Genomic DNA, 12,239 nt, shown 5'->3' on the forward strand with positions numbered 1-12,239 from the left:
AATATTGCAAGAATGTGGGAAGGGTTTAAAACACTTTAATATATATAAAATAAACTACTACTTACTACTATTCCTACTTCGCGGTTTGTCATTTACCGCGGGGCTTCAGGGTACGGATCCCCCGCGATAAACGAGGGACTACTGTAATAATAAAAAAAATATTAGTACTTTTGTGTTTGATAATATAAATAGTTAACAGTAGAACTCATAAAAAACAGGACAACCAAAAGCAACACAGCTAAAACTGAATCCAACCGTCTCGGTTTTTATGTACAAGCTATTGTTAGCGTTGTAGCTTAGCTTGCTGCAGGAAGTGAGAAGCATCTGTCTCTGACCAAATAAAACTCTCAAGGTCTTTAATATTGACCATTTCTTGTCAGAAATTCTGACAAAAATCATCTTATTGCCTTTTTAATTAGTATTTTTTGCTCCATTATCAGCATTTTATAAAAGTGAAATATCCTTCTTAGTAGGGGGAACTCACATTTCAGATAATTACAACAAAGTTGTTAGTCAATATTTATTTCACTTGTTGTTTTTCTTTTGACTTCTCCCCTTTGTGGGGGTCACAGCGAGCACATGAAAAACTGTTTTCCTTCCTGACTCAACCTGTTCTCTAACTCACAGCCTCAGGATTATGAGTCCACAGCACTCACCACCATGCTACTGCCACCACCGTGGTTTTTATTTTATACATTTTATATTAATTCTCTAAATTAAACTTTTGACATGTAACTAAGATTGCAGATATCAGAAGTTTCTCCCTGTTGAAACTTAATTTCTGATGTCTCAGATGTTCATTTTATGAATATCGCTGCTGATTCTTGCTTTGATCGTGACAGATGTTTGCCTCCAGATGTCAGACATGTGAAAGGCCCAGGTGCCCAGGCAGAGTGAGAGCCCATCAGGCTGCTGGTCACCAGGGAATCAGCCTCTAATGTTTGCAAACCGACCAAACTATGCAACCTGACTCCCGGGGAGTCAGAGAGTCAGAGATTGTGGTGTGAACGAAATTATGTACACGGGGTCCCAGTTACATCCAACAATAAAATTTATAAGAAAAACAGTAATAACATCTAAGATATGAACTAAGAAAAACATCAACTAAATATACACTAAGCACTAATAACATAAAAACATTACGTCAAACAGCAGCACGAACATGAACATGAGTCTGTGTGAGCAGATGAGCACGCATGAACACATCAACATGAAACAGATCAGCAGCAACATGATGTGATTTTTTTCACAGTGATTATTCTAGTTAGAGGTTCATGAGTCTAACAGCCTCAGGGTAGAAGCTGTTCCTCAGTCTAGTGGTTCTACACTTAATGCTCCTCAACCTTCTTCCTGAGGGGAGTGGGGCAAAAAGTGTGTGTGCTGGGTGAGTGGGGTCCTTCATGATGCAGGTGGCCCTCTTCCTGCATCTGGAGGTGTAGATGTCTGTGATGGTGGGGAGACTGACTCCAACATTGCAGCCTTCACCACTCTTTGCAAAGCTTTTCTTTCTGCAGCTGTGCAGCCTCCATGCCACACGTTGATGCTGGAGCACAGGATGCTCTCCACTGCACACCTGTAGAAGGAGGTGAGGACTGAGCTTCACAAACCAGCTCGCCTCAGCCGTCTGAGGAAGTAGAGTCTCTGATGAGCTTTCTTGATCAGGCTGGTGGTGTTGTTGCCCCAGCTGAGGTTGTCATTCATGTGTACACCCAAGTACTTGTAGCTAGAGACCACTTCCACCGCAGATCCTCTTATGTTCAGGGGGGTGTAGGTGTGTTTGTTCCTTCTGAAGTCCACAATCATCTCCTTTGTCTTCTTCACATTGATGTGAAGGTTATTCTCTCTGCACCAGCTCTCCAGGTGTTCCACCTCTTGCCTATAGCTGGACTCCTCATTGTTTGTGATGCATCCCACCACCAGCAGAGTAAACAGGAGGGGACTCAACATACATCCCTGAGGAGAGCCAGTGCTGAGGGTTATGGTGGAGGAGGAGAAGTTGTGGATCCTCACTAACTGTGGTCTGTTTGTTAAGAAGTCTAGTACCCAGTTGCAAATGGAGGGGCTTAGTCCTAGTGTGAGTAGTTTGTCCATCAGGGTTTGGGGGATCATGATGTTGAAGCCAGATGTGAAGTCCACAAAGAGCATATGGACATAAGAGTCTTTCTGCTCCAGGTGGTTGAGCACAGTGTGGACCACAGAGGAGATGGCATCCTCTGTTGATCGGTTCTCGTGGTATGCATACTGATGAGGGTCCTCGTTGATGTTGATGGTTGTTTTGATGTGGGTCATGACCAGTTTTTCGAATTTAGCGACTATCGGGGCGAGGGCTACTGGCCGATAGTCATTCAGACCAGTCACTGTAGAGCTTTTTGGGACTGGGATGATGGTGGCAGTCTTCAGGAAGGTGGGAACTGTCTCCGGGTTAAGTGAGGTGTTAAAGATGTCTGCCAGCACCTCACAGAGCTGATCGGCACATTCTTTCAACACTTTTCCGGGGATGTTGTCTAGGCCGGTTGCCTTGTGTGGATTAATGCTCCTGAAAGTACACCACTCAGACCCATCGTCAGCAGCATGAACTCAGTGACATACAATATTGCTAAACATCTGGCTGATATTTTAGCTCCTCTTGTTGGAAACACACCTCATCACATAAAGAACTCCATTGATTTTGCTAACAAAGTTCAACACTTGAAACTAACCCCAGGAGAAACCCTTGTATCATATGATGTGACTTCTCTTTTCACATGCATACCCATCTCTGAAGCAGTAGAAACCGTCAGAAAACAACTTCTACAAGACAAGGACTTAATCAACAGGACCAACTTCACCCCGGACCAGATCTGCACCCTGTTGGATCTCTGCCTCTCCACCACTTATTTCAAGTTCAATGACAGTTTTTACTGACAGAAGCACGGCTGTGCCATGGGATCTCCAGTGTCACCCATTGTTGCCAATCTCTACATGGAGGAAGTGGAACAGAGAGCCCTACACTCCTATGAGGGAACTAAGCCAAGCCATTGGTTCCGTTATGTGGATGACACCTGGGTCAAAATCCAAGCCAAGGAAATAGAAGCGTTCACCAGACACATTAACTCGGTCGATAACAACATCAAGTTCACCAGAGAGGATGCAAACGACAACAACTTGCCTTTTTTGGACTGTTTGGTTCAGATGGAGAGAGAGGACAGCCTCAACATTGAAGTGTACAGGAAACCAACCCACACAGACCAGTATCTTCTGTTTGACTCCCACCATCCACAGGAACACAAACTCTCTGTCATCAGAACTTTACAACATCGGGCCGAATGCGTCCCCACAAAGACAGAAGGGAAGGAAAAGGAACTGAAACACGTTCAAGAAGCTCTTCAAACATGTGGATATCCTAACTGGGCTTTTGTCAAGTCAGTGAGGAAATCTACAAAACACACCAATAAACAGAAAAAGGAGAATAACAGACATAAAAACATTGTCATCCCTTATGTAGCTGGAGTATCAGAGAAATTCAGAAGGATCTTCAACAAACACAAGATCCCAGTACATTTCAAACCCAGCAGGACTCTCAGACAGAGGCTGGTCTACCCTAAGGACAAGACACCCATACACAAACAGAGTGGTGTAGTGTATGCTGTCCAGTGCAGCGAGGACTGTCCAGACCTCTACATTGGAGAAACTAAACAGCCTCTTCACAGACGCATGGCTCAACACAGGAGATCCAGTTCCACAGGACAAGACTCAGCTGTTCACCTCCATCTCACAGATAAGGGACACTCTTTTGAGGACCAAAATGTGCACATTTTGGACCGAGAACACAGATGGTTTGAGAGGGGGGTGAAGGAAGCAATTTATCTAAAAAGAGAAAAGCCGTCTCTTAACAGAGGAGGTGGCCTCAGATTCCCACTTTCAAAAACATATAATGCAACTTTAAAACAGATCCCCAGCCGGTTTTCACACCTGATGGGAACAGAGGGGCCTCGTCTGTGAATTAGAGGAACAAAGACCTACTGTTTAGGTTTTTAGGTGTGAACTGCCAATCTACATATATGTGTGTGTGTGTGTGTGTGTGTCTTATGTGTGTGTGTGTCTTATCTCACTCAGCCTTATAACCTGTATCTCTCACTCTCTGCTCTTTGAATTGAGAAAGCTCCTCGGATGAGGAGCGAAACGTCTTCTGTTACAAATAAAGTCCAGTTGTTTTTGTATTGAACACTTTTTGAATTCATCATGTCCTGGATGACTGAGAATCTTCACCAGCATCCTGAAAGTACTCCTTTTTTTCGGCTGAGGTCAGGGAGCAGGGGCTGATGGGAGTTTTTCATCTATCTGTCTCTTCCCACCTCAGAACCTGGACAGATGATAGCCCAGACTCCATGACGGAGTCTGTGTGTAGATTAGATGGAGCAGAAAACGCTGCAAGCTGATGAGTTACGCAGATTAAACATTTTATAAGTCCTTTTAGGATAATTTACACCAGAACATCATCTTTTATCTGTTCATGTCAAGCCAGTCAAAGGCAGTTGATAAGACAATGCTAAGCTAACTGTTGTTTTTATGCCGTAAAACGTACAAAAGAGAAAAGAAAAGAACTGTTGAAAGATTTTTGTTTACAGCTAACATCCTGTCTACTTTCTAAGTTACAACTATGTGTTTGGCAACATTTAAGGAGCTTTACACTGTCTGAAACGATGCATACCATTAGCCAAATTGATTTAGTCTACAAACTGCTTCCCTTAAAAGATTAGTATAGATGTTTTACAGTGAGGCTCTGTTCAAAGGTTATGAACATTTATATATTTCATTTACATCTATCCGATGCATCTGCTTGAATGACCTTAACTTGGGGAAGGAGAGTTTCTGTCAGACCGGACTGATAAGCTAACGGCTAATCAAAGTCGGGCCAAGCCCAAAGTGGATTGTTGTCATCTCAAAACAGCTCTAGTCTCAAAACGTTTCACAGCAGTTCATGTTAATGCTGATTTCCGAACCTTTACATTGCTGTCTGTTTCATATCACACAGTTATTACAACAAAACTATCATGATGTTCTTGATGGAAGGGACTCACGCTGCTCTGGAAGCACAACATCTAGCTACTGCTGTAGCTATTTGTGCTTCAAGTAACAACTAAATTTCATGTAACTAACCATGTAATGTGATGATAAAAGGTTTATTAATTAGCTTTTGCATGAAAGAATATCACATTTTAGCATTGGAGTTGTTTCAAGGCAGCAAACCACATTTTTCTTGACCCATCTCAGACAGATAACTCGGATCACCCAGTGGTGATTTTAGCCTCTTTTTGAAGCTTTTTCAAGCACCCCTAAATTTTAAAATTACAAAACTATCATTGGGATTTCATAAGGAAGCTTAGTTCTCAAATCTTAGATTCAATGTAATGTTTAATAAATTTAAAATAAATATGGAATAAATGATGACACTCTTAAACAGGTCAGTAAAATGATTTTTTTTTTTTTTGCACAAGTTGGATCCTCAACGCCAACTGTCAATCAATCCAGTAGGCTTGTCATCTGACCAATCAGTGTCCTCCATGTGCCTGAGGGTAAACGCCCCTTACCTGCAGGAGCTCCACCCATTTTTCCTCCAACAACATTGTCAGGGTTTTACATTACAAACACATTGCAGTCATAGACTGATGGATAAATTAAAGGTTAATGCTTAAAGCTCGTTGTGTTTTGTTTCTTGTGTTTTATATGTAGATATATGTTGCAACTTATGGTTGCATAAGTTTAGTCTTTGTTTGCTATGATCATTTAAAAGGCCTTTTTGTGACTGAGCTCCTCGTTTACGACCACACTACCCAAACGCCAGATCTCGTCTCATCTCAGAAGCTAAGCAGGGTCGGGCCTGGTTAGTACTTGGATGGGAGACCGTCTGGGAGTATCAGGTGCTGTAAGCTTTTGCACTTCTCACAAACCACATCATGGGGTGTGTTTTTCAAGTCAAGAACCATTGTCAGTACTGGGGGCTAAGCACCCCAAAAGGTCAGATTCTAGAATCGCCCCTGAATTAGCCATTAACTTATCAGACCTAATGTCTGTTTCTCCAGTCTGATGCGGTTTAAAAAGCTATAATGTAAAATATTATTGGTTATAAACTTTAAAAAGAACTTCAGTGCAAAAGATCTGAACAATCCCTTTAAAATATTTTCTTCAGAAGTGTTGTAGGAACCATTCAAGGCCGTTTGTAACCTCGTTAATCAAAATGCCACCATAAAACTATAATTTTTTTAATCATACTGTAGATCAGAGACTGTTTAAGAGTACACGTCTAAAGTAAAAAAGGATTCACTGAGTAAAAAGTATTGCCTATCTCAAACAAGAAGCTTAGAGCAAAATAAAATCTATAATTGTGATTCTCTTCAGATGTCTCTGAGAGCCCAAACAACAAGGCAGTGTATCACTTCCCTTTCAAAGTGTCTCATCGGTTCAAAGTTTGCTTTATCAGCAACTCCTCCAAAGCTGAAAGTCTTGAAATATTGATCAAATAGTTCTGAGAGCAGAGCTCACGATCAAACTGTTGAGAGCTTTTATTTGAAAGCAGCACAAGAGCAAAGATGAAAATATACAGGGAAGTAGTTCCATGATATGGCTTGAAACACTGAACAAACCACCATGTTAAAAAATAACTCCCCTTCTGGGACACCGTCATCTGCTCATCCCCCGCTGTGAGAAATCAGAGGGTTGATAATGTTTTTGCCACGTCTGATACCGTTAGGTCATAAAGCACTGGACAGATTTGAATGAAACTCCCATAAATTAATGTTTGTTCATTTGATTAATTTAGGAGTGACTCTGGCTGAAGATGGCCACCACAGCTCATCAACATTAGCCAACACACAAATAGCTCAAACAGTCTGTTTTACAAGTATTGCGCTAAAATTTAGCTGAGAGTCATTCACAGTCACAACACATACTCTGAGTGTGAATGTGTGAAATTGTGTATAACATCATTTTCAACAGATACAACTCATTTGTGATGATTTTAGTAAGAACTGGCATGAAAGGAGGTGGCCAATACAATAAGCCAGACTTATTATTAAAAGCCAGACACGCAACTGTTTTCAATCTTTTCTGCCAGTTATATTTATCTCTTTATGTAAAATAAAGAGTAAAAAATCTGATAAATCATGCACAAAACCATCTGTCCAAACATTTTCATAGGTGGGCCAGAACTGTCTAGATGAAAGAACTCGCCAGAAAATTTTGAATTTAAGAAGAAAACTAATAATAATTTAAAGCGTGATTTTATTTCCCCCTCCCATCACCACCATTTTTAAACTCTCAACAACTTAAACAATTTGGAGAAAAGCTAAAAGTTCAGTTTAAATTATTGTAGATCCAGAACATTATGAGCCTCTTAAACACTAACTTTTTATTTATTTATTTAAATAATTTAATTTGTTAGATTGGGGGGGGTGGGGGGGTCTATCATTTGTTTTCTTGTGCTTGGAAAGTTAACTTTTGTTTATTTTCAGAGACAAAAGCCAAAATGAGTAACTTCTTCAAAAAGGGGGTGGAGCTTCAACCACCCATTTGGACCAGTGATGACTCAAATGCAGTGCTTTAATTTGAGCCAGATCCTTCAGGAACAAGATCCGAGAACTCCCTAATTTTGGCCGGGTACGTTCCGGCAACGTTTTGCTCATATCCGGCAACTCAAATCTCCGCCCCTAAAAGTCCAAAGTCATCTCGCAATTTTATTTTGATTATTTATTAAAAATACAAGGAGAGGGGACGTTGCCCAGTCTGTGGAGTGGATATCACGACTGCAGCAAGCGCAACAGCTCGCGCACACGCTCCTGCCCAGTAGAGACGTGGACGGCATGTCCCGAGGGGATGAAAAGTCTTCCTTAATATGGCAAGCCAAGTGGCCCATTAATAGCCAGACATGTGGTAAAAGTGGCTATTAATGGGCCACTTGGATTGCCATAGATTACGCACAGCAGCGTCTCCAGACAGCTCAGGGCACGCACAACTGCTGATGTGAATTCACGCACACGTTTCAGACATAATAAATAAAAAAGCATCGCTACACTAAAAAAAAAACAATACGAGAGAAATGCGTATTAATCACATATCAAAACAACGGCACTAATTTGTCAAAATAACTGCGATTAAAATGTTGAAAAATCGTCCAGTTTACTGTAACTGTCCAGCTGGCAGTCACTAAAACAGATTCATGGATGGTTTCAAGGGACACTGATAAAGTTGATCAACTTGCATGTCGATGATGCTTCTTTATATTCGTTGAAAAAGGTTTGATTTCTCCCCATCGATTATTAAATCAACTGAAATTATTTTCTTTGAAAACACTTGATATATTTAGCCACATTTTATGAATTATTATCCAAAATTCTACTGTGTGGTAGGTCATTGAAGGTTTATTGTGGGATAAAGTGATTAATTAAAGCTAAACATTTGTATTATCCTTAATATGGCTCATTTTGAGAAGATTATTTTAATCTGCTTTGCTGTTAAACTTAAAAATGTATAAAGTACAGGTATCACCATTAAATCTAAAGGTCTACATCTGCATCAGTCTCTTAAGCCTGTGGGTCAAAATTATACCACACTTTGAAGTCTTGGGCCGCACAAAATCACTCCAAGGGCCGCAAATGGCCCTCGGGCCACACTTTGGACACGCTGCTCTAATTATTTGTACGTTCTCACAATCGGAAGCTAAAAACTCGTGTCAAAGTAAGTTTTGGTGCCGTGTTACAAAAAGCAGCCACGAGTTGAAGCAAAGTGAAGCCATAAGAGGATTTTCTGACGCCTCGTGGTTTTAATTGAATCATGCCCTGAAAACAAAGAAGAAGAGATAAGAACACAGCGGGAGGGACGGGGGCAATCAATGGTCAATCAGCTCAGAAGGATGTACTGATGAAGTGTTTCTTGTCCATTTTGAGTTTATCGTTTGTCCTCTGTCGCAGACTGTGAAGTGATCCGCAGGGGGTTTGTCTAAGTTGTAAACATTTTCTCAAATTTACGAGTGAAGGGGGTGAAACAGCCGGAAGAGAGAACATCTCAAAGACATAAAGTTACTGTTCCTGACGTACAATCTTGATTTACTGTATCATCAACGTTTAATGTAATTTTATTTCAGTTAAATAGACTTTCATTTACTCGGGGGAAACTGGCCCTGCTTCTGCTCTGCTATAGAAGCTGCAGTTGATTTAAGAAATGTTTCACCATGACCGCTACACCACTGATGAAGCAGTACCAGTGCAATTATTATACTGGGCATTTTTGTATAGAGTATTTGTGAGTTTGAGACAAGAACCAAGTTAGAATGAGAATAAATACATGAATTAAAGTGTGTCACCTCACACTGCAGAGTTTTAAACAAAGATCCAGAGCACTTAGTTAGCCATCAGCGTATGTGTTGGGGATGACTCTCAGCTACTGCCACACCAGATTTCAGCTCAGTATCTGTAAAAACAGTTGAGTGATAATTATTTAGTTCCAACTAGAGTGGATGAGCTGTGGCAGCCATCTTGAATCAGGCTGACTCCTGAAGTTAATCAGTTGTTCATCAAATGATTCTTCCTGAAAGTCTCCTCAAAACGTGTCCAGTCATTCACAAGATATTTTGCTAACAAACAGGGCAGACTCCAACAGTTAATGGCAAAGATCTGACCTCATCGTTTAGTGCTCGGAGTATATTGTGGAGGACTCTCAGCTACTACCACACCAAATCCATCCATCCATCATCTTTACGCTCTTCTTCCTTTTTGGGTCGCAGTCACTGTGTGAGAGGCGGAGGACACCCTGGACATGTCTCCAGGCCATCACAGGGACACACAGAGACAAACGAGACAAACAACCATTCACTCTCTCACTCACACCTAGGAACAATTTAGAGTTACCAATCAGCCTAACATGCATGTTTTTGATCTGCGGGAGGAAAATGAGAGTAACGGAGAAAACCCACGCATGTCACGGTCAGCGGCCCCCGCTGCCCCCTCATCTGCCAAGCCTCTGCCACCTCCTTCAAGCTGCAACCAGAAACCAACATTTATATCTTCAAACTATCATCCCACAGTCTTAATCATTTCCTTCTATTTCAAGTTTCTGTCTCTGTCTGCTTTTTATATTTTTTGTTGTTCTATGTTCTCTGACTTCACAATCCTCTTCTGCCTTGCCTGGTTTCTGCCCCCCTGATGATCTGCTCTGCATTATTTCTGATCCAATCTGCCAAAAGTAAGTTTTGCTGCACCGACAGCCTTTTGTTTTGTTGTTAAAAAAATAAATTGTTTTGGTTTTTGAACTCCTGCCTCACTCATCTCTCTGCAATTGGGTTCCAACATTGAGGTTCGTGACAACGCATGCACGGAGAGAACATGCAAACTCCACCCAGAAAGGTCTCGGGCTGGGATTTGAACCAGCGACTTTCTCGCTGAGAGGAGGCAGCTCTACCATCTGCGCCACCATCCCGCCCCAAATCACACCAATATGTGTAAAGCAACAGAGTTGTAGCCATTGTTTATGTGGGTGTTATTTAAAGATTGCTAAACTGTGGCGGTCATCTTGAATCATCTTGACTCCAAAAGTCAAAGAGTTGTAGACAAACTTACATTCATTATTTCAAGAGTTTCATTCAGTTTTATAAATTTTTTGTTGAGATATTTTGCTAACAGACAAATGAACACACAAATATATACACACACACACACAGGCAATTACATGATCACCCTTCTTTTATCTCGGTGGACGATAAAAATTACTGGAGACTTCACAGAGAATAGTGACTTCTGTTACTAACACGAACATCAAAGGTTGAATAAGGCGTCAGTGAGATCACCTGACTTTGACGTCAGGGATTGTCTTGGTAAAGGACCACATGTTGCTGTCTGACAACAGGAGTTTAGATGAGACACTTCGTTATTTAACCCACTGGGTACCACGGAGGTGACTCAGGAAGTTAACCAGGAAGTTTCGTGGCTCAAGACTCAAACCCATGAGTGCACGTGCCACATCGTCTCCAGAGTTCCCATCAGAGTGATAGAAAACGAGTCGTCAGTAAACGCATTTGGCCTTGTAAGCACGAAGTGGTAAACAAGCCATACAACTCTTCATAAAAGCCTTCATTTACCAGCACTTCTAGCTTTACCGTACGGTTTACAGCTACGTCAAGAAGTCTGTATGTACAATGTGACTCTGTGGCCAAACGTTAGTGTATAAATGGAGGTGAGGTTTGTTACAGAGGTTAGGGTCCAACCTGAGATTATCTGTTGTACACTTGATTTTTTTTAAACTGTGGTATTTTCCTGAACCTAACCGAGTGGTGCACAAACCTAAACAAACACCAGCTACTTGTATAACAGTACATTTGTCTGAAGAATATTAGCCATTTGTAAAGGCTTTTAAAAAGAAACTCTTTAAAGCAGTAGTTCAGACTTCGACACGGGGATCTCGGTTAAAACCTCGTCTCTGAACAACCTACATACGTCAAACTCAAGAGCCGTGGGCCAAATCTTTGAATCTATTGTATATCTTGTCATTTTTTCTTTGAAACAACCGATACATCATTGAGGGTAGACTTCTCTTGCCAGCTGGCTAACGTTGAAGCCAGAAAGATAGTTGGGTCATTGTGTCATTACTGATTCTGATGTGGAAAGAGCTAAGAACGCCAAGTGAGGCAGATCAAACGTTTGTTCATGAATCTGCAACCAAATATATCAGGTATCTGACTTGAGTTAATGTATCAGCTGAAAGTGGCCTGTGCCTCGGACAAAGTTTTTAAATTTTGGGTCCTTTTGGTAACTGAGTTTGACATCCCTAAGCTAATGGCTAGTCTGAGCTGGGCCAAGACCAAAGTGGATTACTGCCATGTTAAAATCACTACAATCCATAAAGTTATATAGCGTTGCAGATGTTCCTTTATAAACTTTTTTTTGTTTTAAGCCTGCCATTATTGTTGGAAGTGTGGCAGCAGGAGTTTTTTTAATACAGTAAAATCTGGTTTGGAGGTGAGTCTGCTTGAATTATGAGTTCATCTATAGGTGGACCCAACTCCAAAGTGAGTTTTGCCTTACTAACACAACTCAAGTATCCAAACGTGCACAGCCGTTCTAGCAAACGTTGTAGTTCTGTTACATAGTTGTCAATAGTTGTGACATTCTTCAGAGAGCACAGAGCATGGAGACAGAGGCAAAAGCCTTCATGTATGCTAGGCTAATGGCTAACCAAATAGTTTTTATGTTTTTAATCATTTTCAGGCTGGC

General features: G+C 41.1%; 1 pseudogene; it reads left to right on the forward strand.

Moving 5' to 3' along the window:
* Positions 1–5,796: 5,796 nt before the first annotated feature.
* Positions 5,797–5,912, forward strand: LOC119421351 (annotated as a pseudogene).
* Positions 5,913–12,239: the final 6,327 nt, after the last annotated feature.

Source organism: Nematolebias whitei, chromosome 1 (assembly GCF_014905685.2).
Source record: "Nematolebias whitei isolate Nwh7 chromosome 1, NemWhi1, whole genome shotgun sequence".
Taxonomy (NCBI): domain Eukaryota; kingdom Metazoa; phylum Chordata; class Actinopteri; order Cyprinodontiformes; family Rivulidae; genus Nematolebias; species Nematolebias whitei.